This window comes from Syngnathoides biaculeatus, chromosome 4, assembly GCF_019802595.1.
Source record: "Syngnathoides biaculeatus isolate LvHL_M chromosome 4, ASM1980259v1, whole genome shotgun sequence".
NCBI lineage: Eukaryota > Metazoa > Chordata > Actinopteri > Syngnathiformes > Syngnathidae > Syngnathoides > Syngnathoides biaculeatus.
In genome coordinates, this window is record NC_084643.1 from 28,377,065 (window position 1) to 28,392,224 (window position 15,160).

Here is a 15,160-nt window from a genome sequence, read left to right on the forward strand (position 1 = left end):
ACAATTATATTAACAGATGGCACACGAGGATCCATTATGAAGTCTTGAGAAAATGTAATTGCATTGTCTTTTGACAATTAACAAGCAGATTTCTGGACGTGAAGTGATTTTTTTAAATAAATAAATACAATGAAAAAAATTATTTGAGTGTTGGGCTGCAAGGCCACTTCCACCACGTTAAATTAAAGAGAATATGAATAATATATGGAGGGAATGACACTTCTGCAGCCAGGGGTAATGAAAGACCGACTTCTAGCTCTGTCTCGTCACCACTTAATAAAGATGACACTTGACAGCTAACGAGGGCCTTCACGGGAGAGGACATGCATGAATACATCGGGAAAGACGGAAGGCAAAGGGGATGAAATGATGTGAGTGAGAAAGTGAGAAAACAATAATCAAAAAACACTAAGTGTCAGCAGGGGAAGGCTTTGATGGCCTGACAGCATTGTGATGTGCTGTATTTGGATTAAACAAAGTGTTGACCCACAGGAGAGAAGCATTAATAGTGCTTCACTCTTCACTTTACTTATGTGACACAATCAAATAAGAGTGAATAAAATATATACTGTAGTTTCTCAGGTATAATGCACATTTTTCCTCTCAGAAAATTGTCAAAAGTCAATCGCTCACATTATACATGGGTAAATTCACATTTTATGAATGTATGCCGCCATCTGGAAGTTATGAAAAAGCAGTACAGTTTAATTCTCATATGCCACTGCAACCTAGAGATTATGAAAAAGGTGACTAAATATGTGCTCATAAATTTACATTCCTAGGCAGAATGCTTTGTTTTGTTTTTAATTTTTTTATATTTCTTAAATAAGACTGATAACTAAACAACATTACTTCCTTTATAGTTATATTAGTTTTAGTTTAATTTTTAAATATTTTTATTTCATGACAATGCTTTCTCAAATGCTTGACCATTTAAAATTTTTTAATCCTATTAAAATTAATTAAAAGTGCCCAGTTGTTTTCTTTAAAGAGTTGTACATATCTTACAAATTATTCGTGGGTAATGAAACATATGAGGACAACTGTATGTTGTCTCACTTATTAAATAAAAGTAGAGCTGTAATATTCAAAATAAGAGCAAGTAAATCAAAACAAAGTGTTGTGTAAATAAAGACCTTAACCAGAGTAATTCCTTGAAAGAAAAATAACAAAACACAGAAAATCCATCATGTTTTGATCATACTGGTAGAAACAAAACCATGCATTGTGAAAACACATTATACATAGGTAGAAGGGTATTCCAGAATTTTGATCTCAATTTTGCAAGTGTATATTATACATGGGTGCGTATTGCAAACAAGAAATTATGCTAAATAGACAGTAAAATGAATGCTCGTCATTCAGAAAATTTTTAGGTCAACTTTCGGAGTGTATATTATACATGGGTGCGCAATTTATACAAAGATTATGGTAAATACACAACAAAATGTTGCATAATAACAGCTTTTCATCATTAATAAAAGTATTGATTTGCCTATTAAATAAATACTATTTTAAAAATGAACTTCAACTACAAACTACAACTACTACTACTACTACACAGGAAAATGACAGTTACCTCTCTCATCCATCTATTTTCTGTACTGCTTATCCTCACTACGGGTCTGGGTGTGCTAGAGAGTATCTCAGCTGTCTTCGAGCAAGATCCTGAACTGGTCCTCAGTTAATTGCAAGGCACATATAAACAAATAGCCTTTCACATTCACATTAGTATCTACAATTTAGTCTTCAATCAACCTACCTTGCATTAAACTTGAGCATGAAATATAATCATTCAAAAACTTTGCAAAATGTTATTTTTATATTTCACATGGCTTCATTACTCCTTCTGCTTATTACTGCCTACAGTATATGCTGTACGCATAAATTCTGTGTGGTTAGCTCAAATTTTTTCATTAATTCTATGCTAAAATCTCACTCTGATCATTTCCGTCCTGCACTCAAATCACGAGTTTCAGGACAATAAAAAAAAAAATAAATGAGAAAAAAAAGTGAGTAGTTCAATAAGTGAATTTTCAAATTTAACTGTTGAAAAAAAGACGTGAAGCCGTGTTCACAATGCGCTCTCTGGGGTCACGTGGCTCAGCAGAGAGCCACGAGAGAGGGCGCGCCATTGCTTGCAGTACATGTTGTGGGTAAACAATAAACAATGAAAAGACTGATAGATTGCCAGCTCATCACCCGAATGTTGCCATTTTGGGAAGACACTCACAACACCCACTCATCCTATCCCTCACGCCGACATTCCCCCCACCCCCGGCCTCAGAAACCCCAGAGGGGCGGTCGCCCGGCCTGCCCACGAATGCCCTCCAAGAAACCACGAGAGGGTGTGGTTCCGCCTGGAACAGGGAAGCCATTTATTTTGGGCGCATCTCTGCTGACTGACTCATGTGTTGACTGGAAAGTTGGCTACATGTTCTATGGGCCTAGGCACCACCGGCCATACGGGCTAGCGGTCCCTGACCTTCCCTCCCTCCGTTTGGAGCCCCTGTGTCTCAACCCACTGTGGGTTGTAATGGACCAATTGTCACCACCGTTATCCAGTATTATCCACCCACCACCTCGAAAGAGCCTTCATCACTCTTTTAATTTTGACGCTATATCAGACCTTCCACAAAACCAACTGGAGAATTGCCATTGTTTCACCGTGACCATCAGCTGCTGGTTTGTAAAAGAATTCATGCTGTTCGTTATACATCACTCCCATTTTGACTGAGCTAGGGGGTTGGCTCATGATAGGTTGATATCAACTTGCTTTGAGAACCTTTTTCCAGAGAACATATGAGAGGAGAGGGATGGCAATTTACACAATGGTAAAGTATTAGATTATATACCGTAATGCCTTCAGATACAAGATTAATTAATTCTGTAACCTAACTAGAAATGAAAAACATATATAATCATCTTTCCCCACTGAACTCAATGCAACTGTCCTTATGCTATTATATTATCCCCACATTTATAAAAACCAGAGTAGCAACAATTACAAAGAATGTAAAGTACGACTTTGTTTGGAGAAGTATTGTGTGTGTGTGTGTGTGTGTGTGTATATATATATATATATATATATATATACACACACACACACACACATATAGTAAACAACTCAATTTCTTCGAGTACCACTGCGACTCAGTGAGTTGCTGTATTATTAATAGTACTATATATTAAAATCTAAATGTGTTGCTTCATTGTTTGTCTTCAAATATCTAAAACCGTGACGATCGATGCTAATCCTTACCATTTCTGTGGGATTTTGCAGTTAGCATAATCCTCAGATGGTTTTTCATTTTTCATTTCATACATGTGTAATTTTCTGTGTGTAGTTTAGTTTCTTAGTAAACCTCAAGTAGGAATTACTATTTTTTATTCAATATTTGCCAACCTGCTGCTTATTGTAAAGTGAGTTATAGTGAATTCACTAACACTATTTCAAGTTTGTACTTGCAAGTCAAAGCAAGAAATTAGTCGGATGACAGGTCATTCATATCTCAAGACACCACCGTTTTAAAAAAAAATATTAATATGAGTGACTGCTTGATGGAAATAGATCATCACTATATCCAACAGCAAAAACAAGAACAGATGAGCCAAACCACTTTATGCATGAACATATTATTATTAGACATTTGAAGCCAAATTTACCAGATTGGCAGGCTTTAAAATGAAAAAAAAAATCATTCAGTCAACCTAAGTGTGAAAACATTTTTTCTGTAATCCAATATAGTAGCCATTAAACGTGAGGAATACAGCACCTTTGAGAGCTCTTACGAGCTTTGATTCGGTCATCAACGATTATAATACATGGCTGTTACTGTTCTCAGTGGAGAATTAAGTGACTTATACAGAAAAAAAATGTTTAAATTGTGATTGTAATAATTGGACATTGGTGTATGAATTATGCCAATCAATTTGAGGAACATTTGCTTTTCATGTACATGAAACAATCCTATAAATGGAAATAGGTTCCGATCAGAAAGAAAAGGGAACTACGTCGAATTGAATTTTGACAGCTGGAGCATTCCAGATGGCATCAGCAGTCAATAAAAGAAGATGAGGGCTCATAAAGGGGAAAAAAAAGGAAAGAAAATGCCCAACTGTAACAGGGGTTTTATATTTGTGCCTGGCAATGAAAGCGTCTTATATAGCCCGGATAAAACCCACTCTTCCTCTTCATAATAATATACTTGTGAACGAAGACTTTAAGTGAATTGTGCATGCTTAACATGAATAAACAGATGTTAAAAAAATAAGTTTCCCTTCAGGATAAACATTTTCTGTTGCATAAAATACAACAAAATCAGAACGCAAATGTAGGCCATTGAGATTTTCAATGAGTAAATGCAAATATGACACATTTTTCTTGCAACAAAAACCAGATGGGCTCAAAATGATCACTGTGACATTTACGTTATTTTAGCCTCTCACATTACAATGTAAACAACGGGCTGTCCAATGTCTGGATGTGGAAAGAAAAAAATAAACTGCACAATCTGCTAAGTACTGTGAATAAATCTGAACTATTCATCAATCTATCATCCATTGTCTACAATGCCATCACACTAACCTTCACACATAAGGGCAATTTAAAGTCTTCAATTAACCTGCCAGGAATCTTTTTGTAATGTCAGAGAAAATCTGAATACCTGGAAAAAAACCCACGCAGGCACGGGGAGACCATGCAACCTCCACAAAGGAAGGCCGGAACCCACATATGAACCCACAAACCACAGAACCGTGAGCCGGATGTTTGGCATTTTGTTGAAATGAGATCACATATGGTATAAATGTTTGAACTTTTAGAAGGTATTGAGTAAGCAGCCAAGCTTAACAGTACACATCGCAATTTGTGCCAATGTGGTGACATCACCTGTAGTTCGGCCTAGCTTCCTGCAGATGAGGTTGCAACAATGTGTGCTCGTCACGAAGGTTTTGAGGCACAGAGGTTTTAAAAAACACAATATCAGTCCTATAGGTGTAGATTTCGCAGCCATCTTGCCTCAGTGTTGTTGTGAACATGCTTTAGTATTTTGTCAGTGCACTTGACTATTTACTCATCTTTTCATATGAAGTGTATTATACTGGTTAGGGTTAAGGTTAACTTTCATTTACAACTCTACTGTACTCTTCAGCACACAAAATCGGACCTCACTCACACACATGTGCACAATTACACATTGACAGACTAGCATCTGTCCATCAACTAGTTGCCATTAATTGCTTTGGTCTGCAACGGGACACGGACTGCCACTCAGTTTCAAAAACCATACCATGACAGATAAGCTGTGAAGTAACTATAAGCAGGGGTGCACATAACAATTGTGGACATAATGACATTATCAAGTGTCAACACTTAGTGTAGTTGAGTACAGAAATGTAAGCACTTTTACACATACTGTAACTGGAAAAAAAAGGGGATTGGTGCATTCCTTTTATACAGTATGTATCTGTATACTTACTCAGGTTTTGGTGGAGAATTTTACATGCATTAAAGCATTTTAAAATTGTCTCCAGTAATTACTGATGACTGAAATTATTTTGAAAGGTGTACTTTGCCTGCCATTCAAAAAAGCAAAACATGCAAAGCGACTGTGCTGATCTAATATTTCTTTACCTACAACATTTATTATGCAGTGGTCAAAGCTGTGAGGTGGGTGCTCTTCATCTTCTCAGTTTCTCCCAAGGGTCCTCAGATTGCTTCAGAGACGTCTGTGGGTTTTGTGCAATGGCGTAGTGCTCTGACATTCCCTCCACACCCACACTGGCAGCCAATGTGCCAATTAGTGGCCTTCTCCGCAGGGGTGGGTGTATAGGAGGTGGAGAACACAGAAGCCCGCAAGACAGAGGCGAAGGAGCAAGAGCGAGTGTGTGCATATAAGCATTTTGGTACAAGTGTGTCTATGTGTGTGTGTGTGTGTGTGTGTAACAAGGCCTCAGACCTCAGACATTCCTTTCACTATGACCTAGGGTACAATTAAGGAGACGTCCCTCCCCTTCCTCCCGTCCTCGGTGGACCACATCAACGGAAGTCCCGGCCTAGCTGGAGGCTCTAATGACGGGAGGGAGGCCAGGTCGCGACCCTGGTGAGCCTCCTCAGCACCACACCCTTCCTGTTTAGCTCCCAATATGGGCTAGGTCAAGAATGAAGGCAGAGGGAAGGGGACTGGCAAAATGGAGCAGAAAGGTGATTTGGGATTAAGAAGATCTTGGCAAAAACATTATGCTACAAAACAACTTGTACACTCAAAAATGTCTTTTTCCACGGGCAAAAAAACAAAACAAAAAATGCATTGTGTCCTGAAGCAATTCACACAAAACAGAGTGCACTACGTGGCTGCAACAACAGAGGCAGTGTTGATTCGGTCTTGACTAATTTGATGTCCAATGGGGAACGAGACTCAGCGAGGGGAAATCCGCAGCTTTGGAAACTACTCCAATCATTTTTCCTAACCGGCATCAAGACAAGTTCAGAACATTCAGAGGGAGTATGGCCTCTTAGAGAAGATTCATCCATTCACTCATTTTCTGTAATGTATCCACATTAGGGTCGGAAGTGTTCTGGAGCCTATCCCATCTGAATTTGAGCAGATGCTGGCTTTACCTTGTACTGGTCACCAGCAATTGCAGGGAACATACTATGTAGACAAAGAACCATTCGCACTCACAGTCACACCTATAGACAGTTTCACCTACAAGTAAAAAAAATAGAGGGCATATACCACAATTTGAAGTTGACATAACTTATATATGATCATGAAACCAACAGAGTATAAAATGACCACGAGACGTGGATGCCACGACAGAGAGAGTGCTGGAGGCTATCCCAGCTGTCATCGGGCAGCAGACAAGGTACACCCTGAACTGGTTGCCGGCCAGTTGTGGGCCAGATGGAGACAGACAACAATCGCACTCACAATAATGCCAACGGGCAATCCAAAGTCGCCATTGACTGCATGTTTTTGGGATGTGGGAGGAAACTGGAGTGCTCGGAGAAAAGCCACGCAGGCACGGGGAGAACATGCAAACTCCACACAAGCGGGGTCAGGATTTGAACCCGGGTCATCAGAACTGTGGGGCCAATTCGCTACAACTGCTCCACGGTGTCGCCAGAGAAAAATGAGTTGGTTAGAATGATATTATTTGTGGGGGGATCCCACCGGGTGTGACTGTGCAGCTTTCAGACTGTTATGGTTTTGTTTTGACATCCATGCAAACTCATAATTTTTGAGGAACATTTGAGAAGCAGTCTTTGGTCTTTTAAAACATTGACTTAGCAATCATGACAAGATAGTTGTCTTCTTACCATACTTGACCAAGCAGAGCAATTTTAAAATGGACATTTTCAGCACTCCAACATGTTTTGCAAACAGACTTTTTTTATTATTGTATCTAGGCTTGCAATCAACAATGTAATTGTCATGATCCTGCCGCTCCAGCACAAGCTGTGCGGGTGCGCTAATTGGGAGGCACACACCTGTGCCTCATGCGGGCTGATCATCCCCCGTATATTTAGGACCCAGTGACAACTGGTCAGCCGCCAGTTCGTTGACCTTCATGTCCCGTTCCAGCACTCTTGTTTCCCCGATCGAACCTGTGTGTACCGACCTTCGTCCGGTCTCCGATCAACCTTGTAAGCCTGACTCTTTGACACTTCTGCCTGCATTGTTTCCCCGTGCACCGGACTGCCTGCTCGATCCCCGAACTCTGCATACAATAAACGTGTCTCTTCTTGAACTACCTTGCGTCTTCCGAGTTCCTGCATTTGGGTCCTACCTCTCGTTCCGATGGGACGTGACAGAACGAACTGGCCAATACAGGACCCAGCAGGAAAGACCCGGCGTCGCCGGGACCGACGCAAGGTAGACCATCTGCCGGAGGACCAAGCCTGCCCAATCCGGGTAGGCTCCTTGACGTCCTCCACTTCCGTGTCTTACGCTCCGCCAGCGAGGTATGAATACGTCCCGAACACAACCCGCCCGGCTCCTCATATTCTTCTGGACTCTGACTTTTCGGAATATGAGGAGGACCGTGATTTGTATGCCCGGCTGCCTGAGTACGACTCCGACGATTTTGAGTCTCTTTGCCCGGCTTTTGATCCCAGTCAGTTTGCCCCGCCTCCCCGTGTTTCCAGCACCCGAGCGACTTCGCCCGGTAGATCCAAGTGCACCTATCAGTACGAGGGAACCCGCTTGGCCATCTACCCGGGACCTCCGCGTGGCGGCCAGAGGAGACGCCCCGTCCGGGCGCTCCCTGGTGTCTCTCGCTGCGCGGCAACGAAGACACCGTCCTCCCACTCCTCGCCGGCAACGGTGAGACCGGCAGATCCGCAGCTTGTGGCGAAGCTTACAGCCCAGAGGGAGGAGGAGCCGCCAAACCACGAGGCGTTCTGTCGCGAAATGCGGGCGCAGATAGAGAGGCAGAGCGCGGAATTGGCGGCTCTCACGGCCCAGGTCCGGCAAGGATTGGCGAACAAGCCGAGCTACTCTGACGTCGCAACGGCGACGGACTCGCTGCTGATGCAGGCTCACGTGGCAGTTGGAACTGACCCGCTTCCGAGACACGCCCACGTGTCAGTTTCGACTGACTCTCCGCCTGCTCAGGTTCATGTTGCCGTGGAAACCGACCCGCCCCCTTGCCAAGTGAACGCTGCAGTGGGAACAGACTCTCCACCTCAAGTGCACGTCGCAGTGTTGGCGGTTCCGAGCAGAGCTCACGTGGCAGTTGGAACTGACCCGCTCCCGAGACACGCACACGTGTCAGTTTCGAGTGACTCTCCGCCTACTCAGGTTCACGTTGCCCTGGAAACGGATTCGCCACCGCGCCACGCCAACGTTGCTGTTTCTACGGATGCACTGCAAGCTCACGTGGCAGTGGGGACCGACCCGATGCCGCCTCACGTTGCTGTCCAGAAGGTGGCGACGTCTCCACAGCCGCTTCTCGTCCGTGCTCTGGAGTGGCAGTGGCGACCGGCCCGCGGACGCTCCACACTCCTGCTCTGTCGGTGACGGGCACGCCCTCACGTTCCTGTCCAGGAGTGGGCGGCGATGGCGCCGCCTTCTCACGTTCCTGTCCAGGAGGGGGCGGCGATGGCGCCGCCTTCTCACGTTGCTGACCAGGAGGGGGCGGCGATGGCGCCGCCTTCTCACGTTGCTGACCAGGAGGGGGCGGCGATGGCGCCGCCTTCTCACGTTGCTGTCCAGGAGGGGGCGGCGATGGCGCCGCCTTCTCAAGCTGCTGTCCAGGAGGGGTCGGCGATGGCGCCGCCTTCTCAAGCTGCTGTCCAGGAGGGGGCGGCGATGGCGTGGGAGGTTCTCGTCCGGAGCAGTGGCCTGCCTCGTTTTGGTTCCTGCCTCGCCGTTTGGTTCCTCACAGAGGTCGTCCGCCCGAATCGCCCCGTGGGGACCCTGGTGCTTGGCGTCCGGGTCGTAATCCTGACCTGTCCACCCGGACGCCTCGTGTTTGGTGGCCTGGATGGTCACCAGTCTGGGGTTCAGGGGGGGGGCGTGCCCTCCTCCGGACCCTCTTCCACCCACCCCTGCCTGTGTTAATTGTGTGGTTTTTTTTTCGTTAAGGCACGCGCTAATTGGGAGGCACACACCTGTGCCTCATGCGGGCTGATCATCCCCCGTATATTTAGGACCCAGTGACAACTGGTCAGCCGCCAGTTCGTTGACCTTCATGTCCCGTTCCAGCACTCTTGTTTCCCCGATCGAACCTGTGTGTACCGACCTTCATCCGTTCTCCGATCAACCTTGTAAGCCTGACTCTTTGACACTTCTGCCTGCATTGTTTCCCCGTGCACCGGACTGCCTGCTCGATCCCCGAACTCTGCATACAATAAACGTGTCTCTTCTTGAACTACCTTGCGTCTTCCGAGTTCCTGCATTTGGGTCCTACCTCTCGTTCCGATGGGACGTGACAGTAATAGAAACGAGTTTAATAAAGAAAGAACAAAAATGAGTTGATTTGCCGGAGGTTCGTCTGAATTTATAATTGAACATGAAACTTTTTGGGATTTACGTCAGTAGAAAATAATCAACCTGTTTGAGCCTCCCCTTCTTTGATATCATAAATTTTTACAAATGTGTACAAATTAAGTCTGTCCCTGAATTGACCCCTCCGTACAAGGCACTTAACCACGCCTCCTGAAGTGACGTCACGCCACGTGCGCTGACGTAAGACAAACAGTAAAAATGGCAAATACAATACAATACATTCTGAACTGAGACAGACTCCATGCTTCTGATTTCATTCAAATCGACGATATATTATAGATTCTAAATACAATACATTCTTAACTGAGAGAGACGGCATGCTTCTGATTTCATTCAATCATTCACACCTAGCAATGTTATGCTAGCGGAGAACGTCTCATTCATTTATACGAGACGTGTATTAAAAATCAAATTTAGGGCATATCTTCGTGCAAACACAGTCTGGTTAAGCTTCGGCCGCGAACCAGCAAGAAATCAATACGTTTGCGCAGTCCGATCATCGCTAAATATCGCTCCACAAAGAATAAGTGTGTCAATCGTTCACATGTAGCAATGTTATGCTAGCGGAGAACGTCTCATTCATTTATACGAGACGTGTATTAAAAATCAAATTTATGGCATATCTTCGTGCAAACACAGTCTGGTTAAGCTTCGAGCGCGAGCCAGCAAGAAATCAATACGTTTGTGCAGTCCGATCATCGCTAAATATCGCTCAACAAAGAATAAGTGTGTCAATCGTTCACACGAAGCAGTGTTATGCTAGCGAAGAACTTCGAATTCGTTTATACGAGACATGTATTGAAAATCAAATATAGGGCATACCTTCGTGCAAACATATGTGTTCCGGTTGATATTAGATGGATTTAGTTGATGATGCTGTCTTCCACAAAGTTTGATCCATCGAAGGCATTTTTCGTACTGGGTCTTCGGTTTTGGAAAGGGTACGAATCGAACTCCACCAACTAGCCTTTCAGGATACCTGTCATCACTATTACAAAGTCCGTGACTACACCTCTTAACCATATTTCTTGTTAAATAACCCAAATACGCGATAAAACGCTAACTAAACCTATACTGGACCATGCAATGTTGTCTGAGAAAATGGCAGGAGCAAAAACGGGCTTCGGTTTATGCAGAACTCTGGCCTCTGATTGGTCAGTGACGCGGATTGCGCAATATCCACGGAGGGGTCAATTATCCAGTGTATAGTTTTTTGTTTTTTTCTTCTTCTTAAGTAACACTTGCATTGCCTTTGAAATAATGAATTAAGTATTTCACCACAACTCAAGATGATTTACACGATATGACAAACTTTGTCTTTTGGGAATTGGGACAAGTTTAGACGGAGCAGTGGGATGACGAGAGGACGTTATTCGGCAACAAAGTTTTCCTTTAGAGGCAGCAGTGATGCTTTCTAACTTTGTCAATTCGACTAAACTCGACCTTTTCTGTCCCATCTCATCTTATCCTATTACAGTTAACTGTTGCATGTTCTCACCGGGCGTCAGCCCAACAAGGGTAAGTTGACTTGTGTGCTTGTTTTTATGATCATCGTCCACGATAATTACATTATAAAGGTGAGCCTCCTAACGTTATTTTACATTGTACAAGCTATCACCCCCTCAGCGTGTTTGATTCCGTTTGATTCATTTTATTTTTTACATACCGTTTTTGGCCCAGCTTAGTGCTACTTTAGAACATGCTTTGTAATGCAGGTCCGGGAATTTGTCTGACACACCTTGTATACTGGGGCTGTGACAATTATCGCAGCTAGTAAAGGATGAGATGAAAAGCAGATGGGCTTTGCAATGTGTGTCAGTGTCTGTGGTGCTAGAGTTTCATGGGGCTGAAGGCTGCGGAAGCTGTGGTTCTCAGCCATTTGATTGGAGATGCAGGGATAATGATATGTCTGAGACTTTGTCTATGTCTGTCAAGCCCTTGTATTTCCTTTCTTCAAGCTTGTGAGTGAAAAACAGCAGGGGACAATATGGGGGTGGTACTTGTACATGTTCAGTTTATGGTAGAAAGGTGTACAAGGAAGTGAGGATGTTGTGTGTCATGTGCATGTGTGTGTGTGTGTGTGTGTTGTGTCAGTGGTCCTCAAAGTTTATACATGTCGATGAGTGTCTCTCCTCAGCTTGGAAACCGAGTAATTGTCACCTTGCTCAAGAAGGGGATGGAGAAAGATCTGCATTGGATTTCCTCAATGAAAAGTTGTGGTGACAGAAAAGGAACACTCAAGACAAGAAAAATAGGGGAAAAAAAATTATGATATTCTGGACCAGACTGGAATTTTCAAGTTTAAAAAAAAAAGATTTTGTTATTATGGGAAAACCACCAATTAACCAGTAATTAATCATTAAACTACTGGCTCTAAGGAGAGTGTATACCTCAGCTAGCGCCAAACATACAGTAGGTATTCTGGATAAGTAAAAACTGGTACAGTTGTACAGTGTACCTCATACACACCTCCAGCCTATGTTGGAGTATTGTCATTCAGATCCAAGTAGTATACAGAGCTGTTTATATATATATATATATATATATATATATATATATATATATATATATATATATATATATATATATATATATATATATATATAAAGCTGTTCAAGGCAAATGTCTCGGCAAAAAAATAAAATAAAATAAAAAACAAATTAATTCTTCCAAACTGATCTTCACAAAATAGGACAGCAATTGAGAAACAATTGTGCGCAACCTTGCTAAAATCACAATTTGCCATGAATCAGGTTGAACTAGAAAAAGAAAAGAAAATTGTACCAATAACCAAATAAATCTCAGTCAAGACCAAATATGGTCAATGTAGCTGAGTTTGTAGTTTGTTTGGTTTACATGCTCATGCATGTTAATGACTATCCTCTTCTTTCTCATTAGCTTCAATTAATCCATTTACCCTTCACTGCCCTGACACCAGCACCAGGACCACAGCCTTTGCCATAACCAAAGTGACACCGGCCCTGCAGGCGAGGTTAGGAGGCCATGAGGTCATAGCAATGATGGCAGTCGCTGTCGACTGGTGAAATGTAAGACCCGCAGGCAGAGGGGTGCTAGATGCCGGCAAGGGGAGTTAAGCAAGTGTGCCGGGAGAAGTGAGACATTCATTAAGAAAGCCAAGATGATGCTGTCACCCTTGCCTGCTTCTAAAGAGCTATGAGGTTGCGGCCGCACTCTGCATCGATATGTGTACATTTCCAAGCACTTGAATGTTAGATTGTTTTCACTATGAAACACTGACACACAAACGATCCACAGTATGGTAATGGAATGAGAAGACGAAGATGTGAAACAGACACAGCCGAGCCTAACCTAAGTTCACGGTTCGTTGGCTCAGGTCCGATGCTTGCTTCAGGTGTGAGGGATGATGAGGATGGGAATGTCCCGTCCTCAGTAATCTTGCAACTCACTCAATAGATAGCTCAACCCTATTTATCGGACCTCTATCACGATGAGAGAGGTCATGAGTTAATTACTGTGTATTTATTCTTCCTCTTCTTGAACGCAGTTGTCAGACTTTGCTAATAACGAGTGAACAAAAGTGCAGTGAACAAGAGTTTTCTAGCATTTCCTTTTGACACAGACAAATGATGTGTTTTGTGCGCCTACAGCCCTCACACATTTAGGTAAACAGTAATGATATAACGTACTGCATATTAATCTAAAATTGGAATCACTTTGAGTTAAAGCTGTCTACAATGCTATGGCCCAATACAACAAATGTGTTTTAAATTGAAGAAGAAGGATGGCATTCTGTGTACGTGCGATTAAGCATTTTTAATAGAGTATTTCAATTTAATATATTTGGGATTAGTGCTTGTCATATCACATTATTTTAACTTCTGTATTTTTTCCTCTGTTGAGATTAGAAAAATTCAAGCACACTTTAAAGTGTATATGTGTGTAATGTGAAGAACAAATTCTCTACCAGGCATAAACAACTATTCACACTCACACTTACTTATGGATAATTTAGTCTTAAATTTACCTACCATGCATGGGTTTGCAATGTGGGAGGAAACCGTCCGACCCAGAGAAAATGCACGCAGGCATGGGAGAACACACTATGATAGCTAGCCAGTAGCAGCTTGTGCTAAGAAAGTTATTTTAGGATCTGGAGTTTCTCGGGTAGTTCCCCAGGAGCAGTTTTTCTTTTAACTTTCTTAGACCTGGGTAAAAAAAAAAAAAAGAAAAAGATGCTGTCAGGTAAGTGATCAGCTGGTTTTAGCCATCAAGGAGCCGAGACACACACATTATCATGGCGACAATGGATTGTATGGGTTGTATTATGTTGAGGTGGAACAAAACAAAAACAAGGAAACCATGTTGTCATCACTGGTGCTCAGGAGTGGGCTGTCCATTCAAAAGAGCTTGTAGGGTACTTTTACTTTTAATACAATACAGCTTGCAATCAGGCAACATACTGCTAACTATCTATCGTTATCAGTGAGGTCGTCAGACATCGTGTCATTCTGCCCGAGGAACCATCCGAATATTCAACATTAATTACAGCCACAGGTTCAAATATGTATGGAAGTATTCCTCCATCTTCCAGGTCAACCGATACTGCTATTTTTTCATCAGGGGGAGATAAATCAGAGAAATCAACGCTGGGCATAAATATGGTGTCCCATGTAATCAAGCCCTTGTTGTGGCACGGTTCACGTCACATCCGTGGACAGGTCATGTGACTCACGAAAATGGCAGCATCTATGAAAATTCGTAATTGTCGATAAAAATCTTCTCAAAACACTATTAAATGAGAGAGGATTTAACATCACATTGTCAAAATAGGGTAAATAATACTGGACCTATTGGATACACTGTTCATGCAAAGCACTGAATTTCCCCTTTAAAGCTCTGGTAAACCTCGGCTCATGTGCGAGAATAAATGTTGACAACAGTGACAAAGTATGGTGACAACATCAAGTATGGAAGGGGAAGCACTGGTTACAATACGCAAAACTATTGGATGGCGTAAAGGTGTGCTGTTGGAGGGCTGTCATTGACATGTGAAGCTAAACGGACGAAAACAAAAAAACAAATACCGAAATTCCAAGCCGACAGAGCACACCTGGTAACAAGCCCCATCGAGTACATTTGTAAAGGAAATACCATTTGGTACA